Source organism: Pangasianodon hypophthalmus, chromosome 17 (genome assembly GCF_027358585.1).
Source record: "Pangasianodon hypophthalmus isolate fPanHyp1 chromosome 17, fPanHyp1.pri, whole genome shotgun sequence".
Taxonomy (NCBI): domain Eukaryota; kingdom Metazoa; phylum Chordata; class Actinopteri; order Siluriformes; family Pangasiidae; genus Pangasianodon; species Pangasianodon hypophthalmus.
The window spans coordinates 15,742,278-15,756,569 of NC_069726.1; the positions used below are offsets into that span (position 1 = coordinate 15,742,278).

General features: G+C 38.8%; 1 protein-coding gene across 2 annotated transcripts in view; it reads left to right on the forward strand.

Moving 5' to 3' along the window:
• The first annotated feature begins 2,894 nt into the window (after positions 1 to 2,894).
• Positions 2,895 to 14,292, forward strand: part of LOC113543513 (roundabout homolog 1) — a 193,568-nt gene continuing 182,170 nt past the window's right edge. Inside the window, exon 1 of one of the 2 annotated variants that reach the window (XM_026941778.3) lies at positions 2,895 to 3,423. The gene's annotated coding sequence lies outside the window, so the exon portion shown is untranslated. The remainder of the gene's footprint in view (positions 3,424 to 14,292) is intronic. The other variant, XM_026941779.3, reaches the window with a different exon arrangement.

Sequence of the window (14,292 nt, forward strand, 5' to 3'; positions counted from 1 at the left end):
GAATTACACTCAAACCCATGGGATCAATCTGTCCCATGGAAAACAATGCAGCATAACCCATATTTGTTCTAAAGTAACTTGCAATAGCATTTTTCTACCAGTCACGGCCCAAATCCAAAATCATATACTCTGTAGCTATAATGAGTACTTAACACAGAAATCCAAATAGTTATACATGATTCACAAAGTTTTTCCTAAAACTGCAGCCACTTCAAAATCCAGAATGAACACGAACTATTCCCTTGTGTCTGAGCACAGTGTATGAACTGATTGAAACATCACCGGCAGAGGCTTGAGACTGACCTCCCAAAAGGCCATTGTAAAGAAGGTTTAGTCCAACACTGTCCTCTCTCCTCTACAAGGGCCACAGAGACAGGCTGTCCACCTATAGGCTGACATTTACTTTGTGTAGTAAGCTGTCTAGTATGCCTTACAGCTCTTCCTCTCTCTCTCTCTCACACACACACACATTTTCTCTATTTCCTCTTCTTATGTTTTGTTGTTTCCTAACTCTGTCCCTCCCATTCCTCCCCTCTCCCTTCCTTGAAAAGAGTCACTTGAAAAGTCCTTGAAGAGTTGCCTGTCTGTAGCTCCCAAGTCATGCCATTAGAGTTGTATTCCTCTATCGTAGCACCGTGACCTGCTTTTCACTTTGGGGTCAATTCTTCAATGCTGTGTGCATGTAATGGATTCAAAATGTGGTAAAGAAAGAAATATATTGAATTCTAATAAGCATTTAAAGATTCTAAGCTAACCAGGTTCTAAAAAAGCTTCTGTCTCACACTCTTAAGGATTTATCCATTTGTTCCTTTGGGGAACTCTTAAGGAACAGAGAATCCTTCAAAAAAATTCCATGTACAGTAGAACTGCTTTAGAGAGCTAGAATGGTTAAACTTCCAAAATCCCTTGAGGAACTGTTTTGAATGAAGCTTTTGGAGATCAAAAGACTCGAAGAGAGTCAATGGACTTATCTTGACATTAATTTAGTTCATCTGATCAGTTCATTGGAAGAACAAGCATCATTTTCAGGAAAGAACTGTACAACAGACAGGTATTGCTGTGCTCTTTCAAAACCAGTCCTAAAACCAATAAAGAATCTCTTGTTCTGGCTGCTGACCAAAGCTGTCAGTTCAGTGTGGCTGGGAACCGACCAGGGATTCAGCTTCCTCAGCACTGATGAGCATCACACTCCAATTCTAAGTGCCAGTGTGTATTTCTCTCAAATATACTGGATTCTTTTCCATATCTCACCACACATTCACGATTATAGAAACCATCTGATTCATTCAGCTTTGAATGATGTGCTTCTGAGAATAACACTGGCAACACCACACACTAATTCACTTTATTAGGAACACCAAACTCCTTTCTGAACTCGAGGAATGTAAATGAATATTAATACATTATTCAGAATAAACAGATAATGTGGCCTAAACAGAGCCAAATACAGATATGAACATTTTCCTATTCTGTTTTTTAGAAAGCTTGTCAGTTTGAGACTAGAGTTTGGGACTGGGATTCTGCAGGATGTGTCAAAAAAGTTACGTGAGTGGGAGGTTTTTACTTTCATGTGAGTGAGTGGTAAGATATGAAGCTTGCAAGACAAAGAAACACTGTGCTTATTAACATGAATGCCAGCGTTCATTCATCCTTAGAGCCTGCCTGGGCAGGGTTGTTTATATTTTGGGAAATTGAACTGTTTCTGACTAAATTTTAACTAAAATATTGCGGGTAGGTTCAAACAGAAATAATATTCGCACAAGTGGGATTTAAAAAAAAAAAAAAAACAGTCAACATTTGAGGCCAATTATGACCTGAAGTGATGTAGCTGAGGTTGAGGAACTGTCAGTAGAGCCAGAATTCACATACCATGCTGACAGTGTTGCCATTTCTACATCTAGATGTTTTTCCAGTGTTTTCCAGTGTTTCTGGATGGATAATTGTTGGGTTCATATTGAATAAAAAACAAACATCTGAATACAGGTACGGATATAGGTGCACTTTAAGCAATTGTTCCTCCAAAGATCAGTATGCCAAATGATGGCATAAAAATGATGATGTGACTTCTAATCAAAAACATGTGAGGTAAATTACAATGCCACTCAAAGCAAGCAGAAACATGGGAATTTTCTTGACAAACGTAACAGCAGTTTGATTAAATTAAAGTTGTAAGAGCAGGCAGATTCTAATATTGCAATTGTTTGTTTTTAAACCATTACATTTTAATTACCATATGTGCTCCAGGATTCTCAGTACACTTTAAATCACTATAGGAACCCTGGATTTAGCTTGATAGTTAATAAATCCCAGGTGGACTAGATGGTTTAGGGCTGATGAAAAGCAAAGAAGCTTGGTATATTCGCCTGTGTGCCTCTCATGTTGTCAGACCTCATCAGTTGACGCTGGTGTCTGCAGCTCCTGTGTGTGTGTCAAACAGGAACAAGCCATTTGGACTGCTGAGTGGATTGGGGGATGAAGAGCCAAGACTGAGGGACAGTCTGCACCTAACCTAGCAGCAGCTGATTACTGTGGGAAGAGACAGATGCCTCGCTGTGTGGAGGAGATCTCAGGGCAGCATGGACTTCAGAGAGCATTTGTTTGTGCACAGATGGCATGTTAAATAAGTTGTATTATTTCAACTTTTTTGCACATACTATTTTTTTCTGGCAGTTGTAACAAATATTCATAATATAGTAAAAAGTAAAAGAAAAATATATATATACATATAAACACCACTTAATGACATATAAATGCATATAGGCTAATAATTACACCTACATCAGGTCAATTAAAAAAGGATTTAAAAAAAGGATTCAGAAGGCTTTTGAAATTCATCTATCTTATGTATTTTTTTAATTCTCTTGTGGCTCTCATATGATTGATGATGTGATAAATCAGAATATGGCAAGTGATAAATCAGAACGCGGCCAGGAGTTTGTAAATAATCAATGCAGTCTGAAAGTAATAAAAAAGAAATTCGAACAAATCGATACACCTATGTGTTCATCATGTGCCCTCCCCCCCTAATTTGAGCAGCATGAGCTGTGATTATGTCGCTGGATGGCGCAGCTTTAGGAGCCGGTGGCTGCAGCAGCGCGGCGCAGGAGACAAGGAGCGCTCAGCTTTCGGACTGCTCTCTGCGCCTTCTCTGCATTATAACCCTTCACTACAACCACACAGGGCTTCTGTTATTTGAAGAGGAGAATTAGGGTTCTTTAAGAAACATCCCTGAGAAAACCTTAAACACTTTTCCCCCCGTTTATTTAAAAAAGGCGCTTTGCGCATTTGCGGCTCCTCCGCGCCCGTTAGTGCGCACCGGCACGCGGGACAGACACGGAGACTGAGACACAGCACCGGCATGGAGGAACACACTTCTTCCTGAAAGAGGACGAGGTGAGCGGCTGGACACTGAAAAACAAGAAGGTGAGTCCCATTTACTGAATTATTTTAACTGCGCGTTCAGGCATTGGCATTTTGGACAGCTTTGGGATGGTGAGAAAAGTTTGATAACTGACCAGTAATGACTCTTAGATATATATCACTAAATATACAGGTAAATATTAAACTACTCAGGTGCAGTGATGATGCTTCACTGGACCATTTGAAATGTATCACTCATGCCTGGACTAGAGCAGAGATCCCTACCTCCCAACCCTCATCAGCAATTTAGTTTGAAGCCCAATATATTACATCTGATCTAATTCCTAATCCCTGATTCTGTTCACAAGAGCTTGATCAGTGTGTTAAATGGGGTTAGTTTTTAAGAGGAGAGCCTGTGAGAAAGTGGGCTAGAGTGATCTAGATAGATATAGCCTAATGCCTAATGCTCAGGCAATTTAACTTTTAGTTTAGTTTTAGTCAAATTCTATACAGCATATTAAATGACCATACAGTGCTCAGCATTTCCCAGTTTTGTCAATGGAAATAAACTTCCTTCTGACATAAAAGATTCTCTCTCTCTCTCTCTCTCTCTCTCTCTCTCGCTCTCTCTCTGCTGAGGTTATATCCAATAAGACATGGTCAGCACATTTTTTTTTTGTAAAATTCATTGTTTGACCAAATTGATTTGCTATTGATTTTTGCTGAAGTGTGCTTGAGTAATGCTTGTCTGTACTTCGGGGGTCCTCTGTGAAAAGCGTTTAGAGTTGATCTGTCTCAAGGGAGCAGCTTCTCCATTCCTTGAATGTAAATGTAATTTGACAGTTCTGGCCTGATCATTCTGCTAATGTAACTGCATTCCTGAACTTCCTTTTGAATCATTAAGCCTCTGTATGTCGTCATCTCAGGCTGATTTCCATGAGAACCCCTCATGTTGAGATGCATCATTTTTAAACTATTTTGGAGAATAAGGGTTCGCAGGGACGACTCACCACCGAGCTTAGCATTGCTTTGGTCCCAGTTTAACATTGTGTACCACATGGAATTGCCTAAAAACAAATATCAAGCTCCACTGGCTTGGTTATAATTTGGCATTTGGCATCACAACATATTTGCATTTAAAATAAATAAATAATTAATTAAATTTAAAAAAAAAACAACCTTGGACTGTTTTCTGCCCAGTGGGTAAATTTATAATTGCCTGGGTCTGTATACAAGCCCAATGGCCTTGGGCTTGTTTATAGATTAGGGTGTAATTTGTGCTGTCTTTTTGGAGTATTCTTTATTTCTATAGTTCTATCATAAATAAATGGGATAATTTTGACAAAATTGCAATTTGAGGGCTGTCAATAGCTAACTAGAAGCCATAATTGGGTGGGAAACAATTTACCTGACAAATCTGACAAACTGTCAAACTGCAGAATTGTCATTTAGCAAAAATACTTACACAAAATTTTTATACTCACCCATCAAAAAAATCTGCAAAGACATGCCCGCTTTTCACAAGCCAATCAAATTCTGATGAAAAAACAAAATGTGTGTGAATTTCCATTTCAGTTTGTTTTCAATCTGAATTTACACTGTTCACATTGCATAAGTAACCAAATCTGATTTGTTTGTTCAAACAGTAGTCATGTTTGCTCATATATCCACGTTGGTTGTCATAGTAATGAAACAGGCATGCATACAATGACTTATGCAGAGCAGGTGAAACTTAAATTGCTACCAACATGGGAGTTTTACATAAGAGTAATGCCTGGTCAGTGCAGACACCTGTGACAAAACTGAAAAGGGTGGCATACACCATGTTTGTTGCTTTTGTCACCATTCCAACTGTCTGAATTTAATCTTAGATTTAACAACAATTGCAGTACTGCCATACTGCATTCAGTGCAACATTGACTTTACCTAGGTAACTTAACCAACAGTGTTTGCTGTAGGCCTTCTATATGTGTTTTTCATTAGAATGTACAGCTCCTTAAATCAATGTGGTAGATCTATAGGGCAATGGCTTCTTTTTTTGAAATGGCAAATGAACAGTTAGATCACCCTTATGCTCCAAATGCTCCAACAATTAGATCACTCTTATGAGTCAAAATGGCCCATTTTAAATTTGAGTGCAGCCATTTAAAAAATAACCTTCCAATATGAATCTTAATCGATTCAATTTATTGGTTGTTTTGTATAAATCATATTTGTATCACTGTGACCTGAGAGTAATAAGGTGAATTTAGTGTAAATATGACTTTAAAAAGTGATCTTAGTCCCTGTCACATTTCCTTCATCTCTGCTGGGCACAAACCTGTGCATACGCCTCCAAGCTGGACAATGTTCCAGAAAATATATGGCCTATTTTCATCAATCTTGTTTATATTGTGACAGAATTTGATTAGGAAAAAGGAGCAATGCTTCCGTGAACACTAATACCAGTTCAGCCATTCATTCGAAAGCAAAATTCAGAAGGTTGAATCTTAAACTGATTATCCCACTATTAGGATGTGTTAAATCTGTCACATAATTCTTTATTATACAGATTATACAAATCTTAATCATTTATTTTACAGATGCATGTAGTGCTTTTGACTTTTTGTTTGTTTGTTTTGCTTGGTCTTGTGTGACCAAATCTACTGAATAAAACTCAGTAAAAGAAGTCAGTGGACACTATGGCAGGTACTTCATTAATATTCCTCAGAGACCTCTGCTTCCTCTGCTCTTTAATTCTCTGTGATAAGAGGGTGTGTGTTTTTTCCTTACTCCACACTGTTAATTCTGTCTGTGTGCCTCTACAAGCCTTCACAGTTGGATATTGAGTAGCACTTCTACCTCCTTTTTTTATCACACCACAAAACCTCTTAGAGGCCTGATTTATCTAGTGACAAGTGAAATTGCTTTTCAGAGTAAACATGGCTGTAGTTCTCACCCTTAAAGCTTTATAAGTTATTTCCCAGTATGTCATTTACTTTGTTTCCATGCAGTTGTTCGTCAAATGGAAAAACATCTGTTGAATGTATACACTCACTGGTCAGTTTATTAAGAACACCAGTACACCTGGTCATTCATTAAATTTATCCAAATGACCAGGTGAAATTTTTCCAATCTTGAAACTGTTCCAATCTCTGTTTCAATCTGCTTCAAGGTTTGAGGTGTTGTGCCTTCTGAGATGCTTTTCTGCTCACCATGGTTGTAAAGAGTGGTTATTTGAGTTAGGACCAGTTTGGTCATTCCCCTCCAACCTCGCTCATTAATAACATGACATTTCTCTACACAATACTGCAGCTCACTGGATTTTTTTTTGCATCATTCTATATAAATTCTGGAGACAGTTTTGTACGAACATCCCAGGAGATTCTGAAATAATAAACTAGCCTCTCTGGCACCAACAACCATGGTCACAACACTGAAATCACTTTTTTTCCCCCGTTGTAATGTCTGATGTGAACTGAAGCCAGGGCCACTGCAACAGTCATCTGAATATGTGGATACACTTGAAACAATCTTCCTCCATGCGAATAAAGGATTGCATTGAATTTCAATAATATGTGAGTATGCATTATTGATGGCACTATAATACAATTTGTTGTTGCTTGTAGAGGCGAGGTTGTACTCTGTAATGATTGCAGGAGAAGCCTTTGACAGGGCATGAAAGTGTTGCCTCAGCCCGGTCATTTAATTACAATATTGACTGACACGGGTTATGGTGATGTGTCACCTCTCTCATGCATATTTCACTACACATGTGCATCTTTGTTACTACTGATTATCTGTCTTAAATATGCGCTACCGTACAAAACATCTAATGACGACACATGAGAGAATATTAACAGAAAGGATAAAACAGAAGGAAGGAAGTAACTAATTGCTAAGAGTGTCTGAAAATTGTGTTACTTTCACTTGAAATGCTGCCTGATGTGCGTCTCATTTTCAGTTCGAGCAAGACAGAGCTGGCATTACTGACTGGCCAATTAGATCAGAGATCAGAGAGAGTGATGAAAAGGGTAAAAAGAAAAGATATTTATAGACTATTAAATATTTTTTTCTTTTCGATTAATGAAATGATATCAATGAATGCAATACAGTATGTGGAAAAATATGTTGTGTGTTTGAGTTAGGGAGTATATATGTGTGTTTTTGCTCCCTTGATTCTGCTGCTATATTTTAAGCAGCTGCAAGATATTTCCCAAGAGAGACTCATCTGTCTCAGACTCTCTGTTCCCGTCTGTGGGATTTGCTTCATAGAGTTTCTCTTTCTTTATTGAATACTGCACATTCTCACCAGCAAAATGCTCCCTTATGATGAAAGCCTGTGTATTCCAACTAACTGGAGTAGCCAGCTTTGGTGCTGAGGTAAATATGACTTAAATGTATGAAGGCTGTATATTTTATGGGAAAAAAAACGTCAGATTCAGTTTGAAAGATGAAGAGTTGTCAAAATCAAGGTAGAAATGCACAAGATGTTTTGAACAGCTGGTTTTAACACAAATATTGAAACACTGGCACAGGCTCTATTTTACTCATTTATTGTTACAAGATGACATTCCATCTGTCTTTGTGCTTGCAGGCAGGTAGGACTAAAATGAATGGTGCTTGATCTCTGGAATTGTTCGTAATCAACAATGTGGTTTCCCAGTCAATATCACGCCTCTTCCAGGTGTTTGTCTCTTATCATTTATCACTAGGTTTGTACACATGTTCCAAGCGATGGATGCTCTGTGTAATGACCTGCATCCAATAGATGGACTCTGGTCACTTTTATGGCCGAAAGGAATAAGTTGTAATTCATGGCCCCAAAAATCACAGGTCGCCTTTAGGCAATCAATGCCAGCAGACATCCATCGTGGAGATCCCACCTTATCACTGTCGCAGCCATTCTTGTAATGTCAGCCACTTGGTGAGACGTTTTGCCCTTAATGTCTTGTAATGACAGCTGCACCTTTTATTTCCCCCCTGTTGATTGAGTGCCTTTTTATTGAATTTCCATTGAAGTGATCGTTTCTTCACACCGACCCACCGTATTTAATTTCACACCAGAGAGACACTTTCTGCACTGCTGGTCAGGGTGCCAGTGACGGATAGAACTTCACTGGGGCTGAGTTCAGACAGAGATGATTGCACCACAACCCAAATATGCAGATTACAGAGGACACCCTACCCAGCGTGGTACACTTATTATATTCATTTATTCATCTTTAGTAACCACATTATCCTGATCAGGGTTGCAGTTGATCCGGAGTCTACCCCAGGAACACTGTGTGTGAGGTGGGAATACACCCCGGATGTGACACCAGTCCTTCGCAGGGCACCTTGCAGACGCTTAGGGGCAATTTAGCATAGCTAATCCTCCAAGCAGCATGTTTTTGGGATGTGGGAGGAAACTGGAGAACCCAAAGGAAAGTTACATGCACAAATAAATGCCTCACAGGAAGTAAGCCGAGCTCAGGCTCAAACCTGGGAACCTGGAGCTGTGAGGTGGCAACTATACCTGCTTTGCCACCATGTTTGGTTCAGATATTCTGTTGTTGATAATTTCAAGAAGTTTCAGATCATTTTCTGATTTTTGATTCCCAATTTGTAACTGCTGTGCTAAATTATTGCATGTAATGTTCATTGTCACGATGGACAGTATGCATCTTATACTGCACATATCTACACAAGGATTCTGTCCTAACAGTGAACGCTGATGTTACATGGCATTGCACCCATTTGGCCACAATAGAGTTGGAGGTCAAAGATCATCAATGTGCATTCTGAGACATCATTAGTTAGCCTGGCTGGCAGAGGCCCATTCTCCCTCAGCTCTCGACCTGTATGTGATTGTCCATCATGCTCTCCAGCAGGCTTCTGTGCTTCCTCCATCTCTCTGATAGTTCTCATAACTGCTGTCATGCTCTATCAGTTCCTCTAATATCGCTGGAGCATCTGTGGGCCATGGCACCATCTATCTCCCCGATTGTCACAGGCGAGTAAACGCTATTATTCACTGGCGGAAGTCGCTCTACTCTCTGTAAGACTAAACAGAGTGTCTTTCACAGGGTTATGGTCTTACCAAGTAAGCTGAATTTTTTTTGTTGTTTTGTTTACTGCTCCATCAAAGTTCCTCATATAAATAGATCAAAGTTTAATCATCAACGTTCCACCATATATGTGAAAAATCCTCTGAAGCCATCTTCAAATCTGTTCACTAAATGAAACCTTTCTCTTTGTTAGTTTATAGTGGGACAGATTCCATTATCTTATCCCTGTGATTCTTCTTTAAAAAATGGATTCATTTCATCAGATAAAGAGGGCCAAATGACTATGAAAGACTATGAAATAGATTGGACCTTTAGTGTCTCTCATTATGAAACCCAAAATAGTGGGTAATATTCAGGAGTATTTTTTTAAACCTACAATTCAACTAATATACCTTAACTTGTATGCCTCAATCAACTAATATACCTTATATACCTTAATCAGCTACCAACTAATATACCTTAATCAGATACTTTTAATACTGTATATACCATTAGGTACTATGGTTTATTCTAGATGGTAGGCTATTGCACATGGAGATCTTGGATTCACTGCAGTATATGGTAGTCAAATGGGAATGTGTCCATTGACTCTTGTGAATTCATTCATTCATTTATTCATTCATCAGTAACCACATCTCAGGAACACTGAGTCTAGAGCAGGAACACACCCTGGATTGGACACCAGTCCATCAGAAGGCACTACACACTCTCTCCTACACCCTAGGGCCAGTGAAAAGTAGACAATACAAGTGCAACATTTCTGGGAGGTGTGAGGAAACAATGCAGAGTATGCAGAGAACCCATGTGGACATAGGAAGAACATCCAAAACTCTGTACTAATGGTATAATGCAATGCCACTATCTGTTTGGTGCTACAATATATATAAATATATAAACCTAACATATATATATATATATATATATATGTGTATATATATATATATATATATATATATATATATATATATACCATCATGACAATGCACTCACTTTGTTCTGCAAGCTTCATACTGTATGTGACTGCTTGCTTGCACCCACAAGCGTCATTCAACTGATTTCATGTTGAGATCAAGGGTAGAGGTAAATATGACTCTCTCTCCACCAGTGACTAATCCATTCTTTTCTCCATTTCTCTTTCTACCCTGCTTTCCTTTGCTTGCCTGGATGGATGACCTCTCTTGTTTGTCCTTCCATAAGCCCAGCAGTCTCTCCTATTATTATCCTGCATGCTGGTCAAAGCTTATCACGTTCATGTCCAGGGGGTCAGTGGGTGGAGCATAGGGTCAGGCCATGTGACTGCATGTGGTAAACCTGGGGCTCCTGGGGGACCACAGGCTTGATTTAGGATGCAGCACAGCACTGATGCCCATAATCAATGATGTGCCCTCTGCTCCTTGTGTCAGTCTGACTCCGGGTTAAAGGGACAACACCTTTTTCAACAAGCTCTTGTTAACAAGTTGTTTTACATGCAAACCAACTGCTCATTCTGACAGGAAGTTTGTCTTCATCATGTAGTTTTTGCGCACTCTGAGTAGCACTGTGTATATGCTCCATTGTAAGTGAACCGTCATGATTCTATACAAGCCATCTTTCCATATATCCACAAGTGGGTCTGTCTCTCTTCAAAAGGGTTTCATAGTTCAGTATTTGTTTGTGACCCCTTGTACTCCACCTATCTTCTTTTGGAACCTGGTTGTAGTGGTGGTGAGGAGCCTCGATAATGTAGGCACGTGTCCCTCTCTGATTTATCTCCACATCTGAACGTGGTATTAGCAGTACACACTTCTTATTTAAACACTCAGCTCCCTAGTGCTGTCCATAATAAGCCATTTCACACAGATTTAACTCTGAAGCACCAGGAGACCGTTAATGCTGTCAATCAACAGACCATTATGGCAACCGTAAACATGATTGATTTTTGGCCCTGATTACTGAGGTTGATGATTTCTTTTTGTTGACAGGTGTCCCTTATCAAGAACCTGATAAGTGTATTGTTTGCATTTGAAGTGTTTTTTTTTTTTTTTTAAAGACGTATGGGTTTTTTGGTGCAAACAAGAGGCTATTTTGTCGAGTGGGGTCTTTTAAGCGAGAATTTTGAATCTGTGCCAGAAATAAAAAAAAAATTAAAAAACAGTAACAACAAGGTGGCCAAAGTGGAAATGTCAGCATATTGCTGGAGAGAAGACAAAATAATGGGCGACGAGAGACAATTTTAATAAATTTTGACATTGCAAGTGTGTATTCCAGCATTTGGCTGGTGCGCTTTTCTTTCTTTTTCTGTTCTTTTCTTGGCTGGGAGATTTTCTTTTGCCAACATTTAAAAAAACATTGACAATTTCCACAACATTTTGATGGAAACATGCCTACTATAGAGTCTGACTGGTTCTAGACACCACACAGAGAATCTCATTTCATTTTTCTGCTACTTAATTTTTAATTACCTTGAGACAAACGATTCTGCACCAGCATACTGTTTGATATACAAAGGAAGGCTATGCTATATTAAATATTTAAATATTTCCTGCCTACATGTTTACCCAATGTAAGAAATAAGAATAAGAATAGGATGTGAAATTCTGAAGTAAATTTCAAATATTCATATAGAATATTGGTAGAAAATAGAAAACATCAGTTTATTACAGTGGTAAACTACCTAACTGCAGCTTACGTGTTATTTCACTCTATGCAGAACTCTACAAAAGAGTGTTTCTCTCTCAGAGAGGCTTCCAAGTGGAACCTTTTTAGGAAGCTAAGAACACTTAAGAGGTCTTGAAACTCTAAAAGTGTAGTGTAACAATAAACAAACTTATCTTTTGGACAAAATGAGTCATATAAAGACTTTTTTGGAAATGGATATCTCACCTCCTTTTCATCTTACTGTTTTTTTCATTGATGGCCTGGTGCCACTTGCCACAAGGATTAGGAGAATGTAGGTAATGTGTCTTTGGACCAATCCTGCCGGGGCATTTAGAGGCCAAACCACAACTCTGATGGCGCCATGAACAATGAGTGACACTTCAGAGTCTGCGCCTCCTGTTTACCAAACAGCTCTTCACACTGAGAGCCACTGATCACAGTTAGCGTAATGACTGGGGATTGTTCAGAGGATAATATCTGTCGCTGTGGCGCTGCAGGGCCCAGTGATCACGCCAAACTCTCTTTCTATCTCTTGCTTTTCCTTCTCTTTTATACACTGCCAATACAGAGGTGTTTTTAAATCTGAGAGAGAAAGCTTGGGGAGGAGTGAGACAGAGAGAGAGAGGAAGTAAAGAATAGAAAAAGTAATGAAGTGGGAAGTCTGATTTAGTTATGCTTCACACTCGAAGACCCTTGTGTGTTCTAAGCCTCTTCCATCATACATCTATATCTGCTCCCATATTGGCATATCTGTTAAAGGGGGAAAAGAGTTGACAGGGTTTCCTCCTGTCAGAAGAAGCCCTGAAGGGCAATCAGCTGCCCTTTTTACTGCCTACGTAGACTTTTCATTATTGAATGGCATGTCTCACATTTGTATAAGAGAAGAGGAGATCATTTCAGTCTGAGTGTCATTGTGCATCATTCAGCATCCTTTTTATTTATTTATTTTTTAAATCAATTCTTAATGAGCATTTTACTAAGGTTAGCTAAGGTTAGCTTTTTTCTTTTTTAATTATTGTAAATGTCTTTATGCCCTTTGATGGACTGGCGTCCCATCCAAGGTGTATTCCTGCCTTGGACAGACTCCAGGTCCACCTTGATCCTAACAAGTTTCTCAGCGTGAATGAATCAATGCCTTCATACAAGACAAGTCAGTTGAAGCATTTCTGAATCAGTATTCACATACATTGTGCAAGCATGGTCTCTGGTCACTTCTCTTTACATCTCAGAGAAGTATAGTATTTTGCTGCCCTACTCCCTATTCTCTACAAACTGCAGAATATGTTATAGGAACTCCCCCATTCGTAAATCATTGAAACACCATCATACTTCAGTGTGGAATGCACTGACAATCTACATTTACATGATTCATAAAATGGAAACTAAAACTCTCTAAGTAGTGCACTAAATAATGAATGGTTAGTTCTGGATATGCAGATACTCTTCACTGCTCAGCATCTCTGGCCTACTAACTACCAGCTCCTTTCTCTTTCCTGCCTTAGTCACCTGATCTATGTCTCATTATGGATTTGTTAAATGTTAAATGTCAGTTACATATGTGGGTTGCGCTGTGCCTAGAACTCTGGGGAAAAGGCAACGTCTGAGCAGGAATTCCCACTCAGAAACTGTTGAGATCTACCTTTTAGTTCACTGACATAAACACCCCTGACGACACACTCTGTATACTGGTGCAGAGTAAAAATTAAGCTTTACTCTGTTTGCTTAGTTATAATTCTTGATCCAATTATTTATTTATTTATTTATTTTTTGAAAATGTGATTTTGGCTTCCATTTGTGTGCTTTGGGGCATTTTGTGCTTAACAATACTAAATAGTATTGTCATTTTATCCCCATGCGTTAGCCTACAAGTCCTTTTACTAACATTTCTAGAGAATCACAAGAGGACAAAAGGTGTTACATTAGTGGGAGACTTTTGTGGACACGTTCTATGTGGACAAATAAATGGTTTAAAGTAAATGAAAATGTCAAACATTGCTTCTGGTGCTGTTGTTTTTCCATGATTTACTATACACACATCAGTTTGCTGCAGGTGTCCACATTTCCCCAAGTAGAACCAATGGAATGCATTTATACTGGAATATGGGAGTTATTAAACCAGCTTGTGGTTTAAAAAAAAAACAGGCAGGGGTTGAACATCAAAATCAAAAACTGAAGTGCGGAATCAAAAAGACATGAATATCAAACAAAAACTTTCACTGGAATGGCAAATCCTCACAAATTTGCAAAACCTCAGAAAGCTGGTAAA